The sequence below is a fragment of the Galeopterus variegatus genome, unplaced genomic scaffold, assembly GCF_000696425.1.
Source record: "Galeopterus variegatus unplaced genomic scaffold, G_variegatus-3.0.2 Scaffold2408, whole genome shotgun sequence".
NCBI lineage: Eukaryota > Metazoa > Chordata > Mammalia > Dermoptera > Cynocephalidae > Galeopterus > Galeopterus variegatus.
The window spans coordinates 130,406-137,961 of record NW_007728519.1 but is presented as its reverse complement, the minus strand read 5'-3'; the positions used below and the strand labels follow the sequence as shown (position 1 = coordinate 137,961).

Here is a 7,556-nt window from a genome sequence, read left to right as displayed (position 1 = left end):
TTGCCGGACACGGAAAAAAAAAAAAAAAAAAAAAAAAAAAAAAAATCAAGAGGCAGGTGGAAAGTGGAATTGGGCTATGACAGACCCTGTGACCCTTGACCCTTGGAAAGGGTCACAGGTGGGGGGAAGTCAAGAAGTACACAGGCAATGGAGAAGGAAGAAATCAGGATGTGATTTTTTAAAAGGTATGGTAGAAAACCCCAAGTCTGCTGTTTTACATATTACATTAAGGAATTAAACCTGGCAGAACCCTCCATAAGGAACAGCAAAAATGAATGATTATTCCAGCACTAACAATTGAGAAAATAGTATTTTACTTTTACTGTGTTGCTGATGACGCAGGGGGAGAGTTGGTGAAGGAAATAGAAAAAATGGCTTCTGCTTCTTAAAGAAAGTATGTGGTGGGGGAGGGGGCATTGAAACACATAAGAGCTCTTAACCTCCTTCTTGATTTTGATGTTTCCCTTTCATATGTTTTTCAGGTTGTTGCCTTTTGTGACTGCTTTTCTGTTTCAAGCCTGTCTAAGATCATCAAACAAACAGTTTAAACAGATTTCATCTGTATACTAAACTTGGGATCAGAAGAAGGGTTGGAAATTTTCTGATCTGATTCACCAGGAACCCTGAACCTCTTAGAAAGGGTCTCGGTCTCATGTCCCCTTACAGGCAACTGTAACATTGAGTGGCAATTGTGACACAGTGGAGAACACATTAGACCTGACTTCATGTTTTAGCTCTGCCACATACCATGTGAACCTGGACAAGCATCTTGACCTTTCTAAGCCCCTTAGCTCTCTGAGTTTGCTCATCTATAAAACAGGGATAATGCACCTACATTACAGAGTGGTAAATTTTGACCAAAATGGTGGCTCTCTAACACATTTCTCAGGCCCATTAAGATGGGTTTCTTTCAGTCAACCACGTAGACTTACACTTGCTCCATGCACTCCATCTCCACCTGTCAGCTAGCTTCATCCTCAGGCTCCCATTCCTGAAACAATTAGAAGCATGGAATAAGCTAACCAGAGTCCACTGCTGGAACCGCTGGGCTCAGTACCACCAAAACACATGCCCAAGTTTAGGGAATGATTGCCGGAGTAACCAAAGGATGACAAAAGGACTATTCCAATTTTCCTTAGTGAGGTCAAACAGCAGTTTCATTTAGATTTTCTGCAACCACTTTGCTCATAGTCTGTGTGCTTACTGAGGACCTGGCCATCTGGTTAGTTATGGAGTGCTACCATGTGCAGGACCCTTGGGAGAGACACCAACATGGCTCCCTTTTCCTTAGGGAGCTTACAGTCTGGTGAGGACAGATATTATAACACAAAGCAAGAAGTTATAAGTACCACGGGGAAATGCAATCAAAATGTTGTGGTGTTTGGAAGAGATTTGGGAAGGGTTACATAGAGAAGATAGTATTTTAGATGGGCCTGGAATGATGAGCATGAAAACTTTGGGGGAAGAGGAGGGAATAGTAGGGGAGTGGGACATTGTATGAAGAGGTATAACAAGGGACACAAAACTGAGGGACACATTTGAGAAACAGCAAGTAGTTTTGGGCAGCTGGAGCAGAGGGTCCATATGGAGACCATAAGCTAGAGAGAGAAAAAGGAGAGTCTCAAATGTCAGCTAAGAATTCTGGGGGTAGGTAGTGTGAGCAGAGGATGTGCAGGGGTGGAGGGGTTGAAAGGTGGAGGGGCAGATGGGGGAAGCAGAAGTACAATGTTTGGTTGACTTTGTCAGGCTCTTGCTGTTTCCTTTGCCTGGAAAGCCTCTGCTCAGCCTCTTCTTTGACACTCTTTGCATCCTGCGGCCCATCACAAATGCCATCTCCAGAAGCCTTGCTCCACCTCCAAGCTGACTACGACCTCTCCCATCTCTGAGCTCCCCACAGCTCACCATTTGACTCTTTCCAGGGGCATGTACCACAGCCCGCCCTGCCGGATAGCTATTTCAATCTGTATCTTTTCCAAATACTTCAAACTTTATATGCTTGGTAAACGTTTTTAAGTTTAACAGAATCCTCTTGAACAGTCTGCCTGTAACCTGCAGAATCAAGGCCGTGATGCTTGATCAACCTGACTAGCATTCCCGTAAACATGGTAGACAGACCATAGATTAGACTGCCTTTCCACTCGTTATCTTGGAGGCTTACATTAGACAGGACTTTAGAGTTCATCTAGTTCTCATCTTACTAGTGAGGTCCAGAGGCGCAGTAACTTGCCCAAGGTCACACAGTGAGTTAGTAATCTGAAATAATGTATGTGAAGGGTTTGTAAGAGTGCCTAACACACAACAGGCACTTAATAATCCTGTCTACTTCCCCAGCCTCTGGACCTTTAATTAGACACCAAATTACTTGTGACTCTTCCCACACTTTATGGGAGCTTTATGCTATTTCTTGCATTTGAGGCTCTGTTCATACCTGGGACTTTTTCTTCTTTCTTCTGTCTTTTCCTCCCATCTTCACCAGGTTAATTCCTACTCATCAATGAAGCTTATCTTCCCCAGAAACTTCCTCTGATACCTTCTCTTCCATCCTCACCACAGGATGGGTTAAATGCCCCTCCTCTTGCTCTCGCGGTAGCCTGGGCACATTCTTTCATCATTGCATTTACTAGGATGTGTGCATATCGTTTGCTTTTGTGGCTGCCTTCCATTTAACTGTAAGTTCCAGAAGGTTGGAACTCTCTCCATGTTCTTCATTATGTCCCCAGCACCTTGCACCATGCCTGGAATATCACTGATGCTCAGTCAGTACTCATGGAATGAATGTGCACAGTGGGCCCCTCTCAGACTCAAGTCACAGACCAGAGAGGCAGCCACCTTATCGTCTACCCTGTGACTCACAGGGCCTCACTAGTTGCTCAGGTTCTGATGGTGTGAGTGCTTTGCAGGGACGTACTGAGCCCCATACCTTATTGTTTATCTGAAAAACTTCTTCTGCTCTTGCTCCTCTTGTAAAATACCAAATAAAAATAGTTCCAGGAAGCTATGTGTTTGAGAAATTCCAGGCTCTGTCTGAGATCCTAGATAAAAGCTGTTATTGTTAGGAAATTGGTCATTAATCCAACCTGCCTTTTCTCTGTGCTTTGGTTTTACACCCTTCTAAAGACACTGATTGTTTTTGTCCTCAGTTGCCCTTAAGCATGTCACTAGCTGATAAATGGAAAAAATAATAACTTGACAGCAGTTGATATAAAAATGATCTAAAGGTATTAGTTGACCACAAGCTCCCTCTGTGCTCTGGGTTTGTGACTTTAAGTTAAATTTACTCTCAAAGTTCCTTAACAGATGGCTGGTATCCTTATCTAAAAGCTGGGAGAATAACACCTACCTCACCAGATTACTGAAGAGTGAAAGAAAATAAGGTAGGCAGCGGCTCCTGGCACATAGTAATGGTTAAGGAGACATTGCCTCTAAATCACAGTTGGAATCCTCTCACTTTGTTCTGCTGCAGCCAGACTTTGGGCTATTAAATTTTGTCCTAAGCATCATATTTTAAAAGAGGTTATGTTGACAAATTATCACCCAGAAGCAAATGACCAGATAAGGAATCTGGAGATCAGACTTTATAAGAAACAGCTGAAGGAGTTGGGCCTCTTTAGCTTAGAGAAGAAATAACTAAGGAGTAGAGTGGGGTAGGGCAAGGCTTTAGAAGTGTCTTAAAATAATTGAAGAGTTAACATGCGGAAAAAGGTTAAGCCCCAGTTCTATTCCATAAATATCTAAGGAACACCTACTAAGTGCCAGAAACTGGAAATGCAAAGAAAAGTAAAATACAATCCCTGTCCTGGAGGATCTTAGACTACACAGAAGCATGACAGTGCAAAAGAGGTTATTACAAAGGTGTTGTGACGTGCTGGAAAAAGCAGAATTCATTTTACCCAGAGAGAGAAATGGGGGAAGACTTCACCAATATGGTGACATTTGAGTGGACCTTAAAGGAAAACTGGGATTTCTTTAGGCAGAGAAAGAGGGGCAGGGCACACAGGCAGCAAGTACAGCCTGTGCAAAGACAGAAAGGCATCCTCCTGGAAAACCTACATGCATTGGAAGAGTAGAGGGAAGTGAGCCTGCAAAGTCTGGTTGGAGCCAGATTGTGAAGGGCCTTGATTATTAAGTTAAAGAGCTTGGACTATTTCCCTTGAGTGGGTATTGAGGAGCCATCAAAGGTATTTAAGCAGGGGATTTTTATTCTGAAAGGAAGGCTCTAGTGCAGCACGCTGGATGGGTGGTTCTGAAGACAGACAGGAGGTAGGGAAGATGAGGCATCTTGGTATACCGAAGAGAGTCCATGGGCTTGCATCTTCCACTGTCATGGATGAATTTGGACATGTTATTTAAACTCTCTAAACTTTTTTTTCAGTCTGTAAATTGGGATAATAGAAAAAAATTGGGATAATAGAGTAGATAATAATCTACTTTATAGGGATGTTTTAAGACTCAAATGAGATAATATATCCAAGTCCCTTACATGTGTCTAGTACCCAAATAGTGCTTAATAAATTAGCATTTCCCTCCTTCCCTTTCTCTTAATGGACAGAGTAGACAGAGAAACAGAGCTCTGCTCAATGAAGCTTGGAACTGTGGCCAAACAGTGGGATAAATTTTCTTGGGAGAAATGAATGTATCACTGGATATGTTCAAGAAGGGTTTTCTTTCTTTTCTTTTCTTTTTTTTTTTTTTGGTGGAAAGGGAGTTGAACCAGATAAACCTCTAAAATCCTTTTCTTATGCTAAGATTCTATTACATATAGGGTCATAATACCAAGGAGATGGTCAAGAACCTGAGGTTTGATATAATCTTTTAGTATCAACCTTGTTAAAAGCAACCAATTAGACCCAAAGGAAATGAATCTTCCTCAAAATGAGCATCTATTGGCTTCCGGTCAAGAAGGCAGAATAGACGGTCCCCAGAGACACTCTCTCCCACAAATTAACCAATTTACAATTATTACAAAGCAATGACAACCAAGCTGGGGCTAGGAGGGATCAGGGGAAGAGGAGGAGAGACCTATGGAGTTCATGAAGGCAGGAGAAGCCACAATGAGAGAAAGAAGGGATCGCTCACACCATTTCGAATCCTTTTCGCTTCCATGTTGGAGCAGGTAAGCACACAGAGCAAGAGCTGGCAAAAGCCACAGTTGTGCCCTTCAGATAAAGTTGCTTGGACACAGCAGGGGAGCAGACGGCCTTGGTGGCCCTCAGGCCAGCGAGACCACTAATAGGGTTCCTGTGAACCCATATAGGAGCAAGGAGCCACAACTGAGGAAAGGAGCCACTCAGAGGCTGGTGAGTCATCACAAGGGACCAGCTCACAGCCCGCCCCAGGGGAAGTGTTTGGAGTGCAGGCGGTGGGGGAGACGAACCCACCAGGAGAACACTGGGGCACAACAAGGACAACTGATCTGCCCCCCGATCAGCACAGGACCACTCAGTGGAGACCGGTCAGGAATGCAGAACTGCAAGGGGTGCACTAACTGAAAAGACTCAGGCCCAGACCAGAGTTTCTATACAACCCAGGGGTACCAGATCTCATAAGACCTGGAAGTACCTATAAAGTCAACCATTAAAACCTGAGCTGCACAAAAATCCTTCCCCAGTGAATCAGCAGCAAAACAACAATTTAGCTCAACTATAGAGCTCAAGTGCTGGTCCCCACAGGAAGTTCTCCCATTTTAGAAGTAAGCAAAGGACAACAAATTAGCTCTAGTGCAGAGTTTAAGTGGTAGGAACAGCAAATAATCTAACAAAAAACTGAAAGAACAAACAAAATACCCACATACCAGAGACAAAGTTTGATATTCACTAGTAAAGGTCTCACATCACCAGAGAACATATAAAACCTAGAAGGACCAGAAATCCCCTGGGCTACCAAGCCAGGGAGCGGGGGAGGGCTAGGGGCCCCAGCCATGCCCTCTGACACCCAGAACCAGCCCAGCAATGACCACCAAGCTGCAGCAGGTAGCGCCCCAGGCTATCCTGAGCTGGGGCAGCGGGGGGCCTTGGCCTTCAGCCATGCCCCCCAACAACTGCAACTGGCCCAGCAGCGACCATCAAGACACCACAGAAAGTGCCCTGGGCTTCTGAGCTGGAGTGGTGGAGGGTGAGGGCTTCAGCCACACCCTCCTGACATCTTTACCCAGCCCTGCTATGACCAAGCCACTGCTGGAAGCCCTCTGGTCTCCCCTGCAGGAATGAGGGAGGTGCCACAGACCTCAATGCTGCCCCTCCTCCTTCCTCCTTCTCCCACCTTATTTCTTTCCCACTTTCTCTCTGCTCTTCCCCCCAACTGCTTCACTACAACAACATCGTAGAATTTAAAAATATAATATTAATATATAAATAAACTTGAAAATAAAAAGAGTAAAAAAAAAAAAGAAACTTGAAAAATTGTACCATACTACTTTTCCTGACGACGTCTAGTCATATGCAAAGCTCAGAAAAAGATGTGCCAGGATACACTCCGAAATGGTGATGGCCATGGTCATCTCTAGGGACAAGATCAGGTTGAGGGGAGCAATGTCAACTTCATGTTCTCTGTATGTTTCCATTTTTTACAAAGACAGTGTCTTCATGAATTACTTGTGAATTAAAAGTTAAAAGGGAAAGTAATGCACAGCCTGGAGTGATTAAGGGTGAAATGCACTGATATCTGTAATTTACTTTAAAAGTGCATCAAAACAAAGCAAAGGTAGATGGATGAATGGATAGAGGGATGGACAGACTTAGGGATAAATGATGAAGTGAAATATTGATGGCAGAATCTGTGTAAAGGGTATACTTGTACAGATGTTCTCTGAACAATTCCTTCGACTTTTCCGTATATTTGAAAATTTTCACACCAAAATGTTAGGAACAAAAAAGAAAAAGAACATCTATTACTGAAGTGTACAAATGGAAAAGACCTTACCCTAAGCTTATAACAGTACCTTAGGAGTAGCTATAGTACAGGAGAAAGAGCACTGGTTTTGAAGCGTAGAGGCCTATGTTCCAGTGATGGAATTAAGGATTTTACTGTATGGTCTTGGACAGGTCATTCCCCCTGTCTTGGCCTCAGTTTCCCCATCAGGGAGATGTGGAGGTTGAACTGTTACAACAGTTCTGTGGGGTTTTCTATTACAAACATTCTGGAATTCTGGGAATCTAAGCTATTAAGATCATGAAATGATGGATGTAAAAGTGTTAGGCGATTCCAAAGGTTCCCACAGCAACTATCTGTATCACTCACAGGTTATACATATGTCTCAATTTAACAGCATCAAACTCCATCTAAAATATATTCAAAAGTGTGCCACATGCATTGAGAGTGAGACTCATTTGACATTCTTCTTAGAATCAGGATTTTGGAATTCAGTGCATTTCAATTTTCAGCATTAACCTAGCTGCAGATTGGATTATTTCATATTTCTGTTTGAGAGAGAGGGTACTTTCTCCAGTATGGCAAAGAAATAAAATGTCAGTCATCTGTCACATTTTACCTCCATGTTAACTTCAGGGCCTCATCTGGGAGCAGACAAAAATGAAGTCTAGGTGCTAGGACAGTCCTGC

The 7,556-nt window shown here is 43.3% G+C and overlaps 1 long non-coding RNA gene across 1 annotated transcript in view; it reads left to right on the top strand.

The window, feature by feature from the left end:
- LOC103597749 overlaps positions 1-802 on the top strand; it is a 10,674-nt gene extending 9,872 nt beyond the window's left edge. The window contains exon 3 of the long non-coding RNA XR_551129.1: positions 483-802. This is a non-coding gene — a long non-coding RNA (uncharacterized LOC103597749). The remainder of the gene's footprint in view (positions 1-482) is intronic.
- Positions 803-7,556: the final 6,754 nt, after the last annotated feature.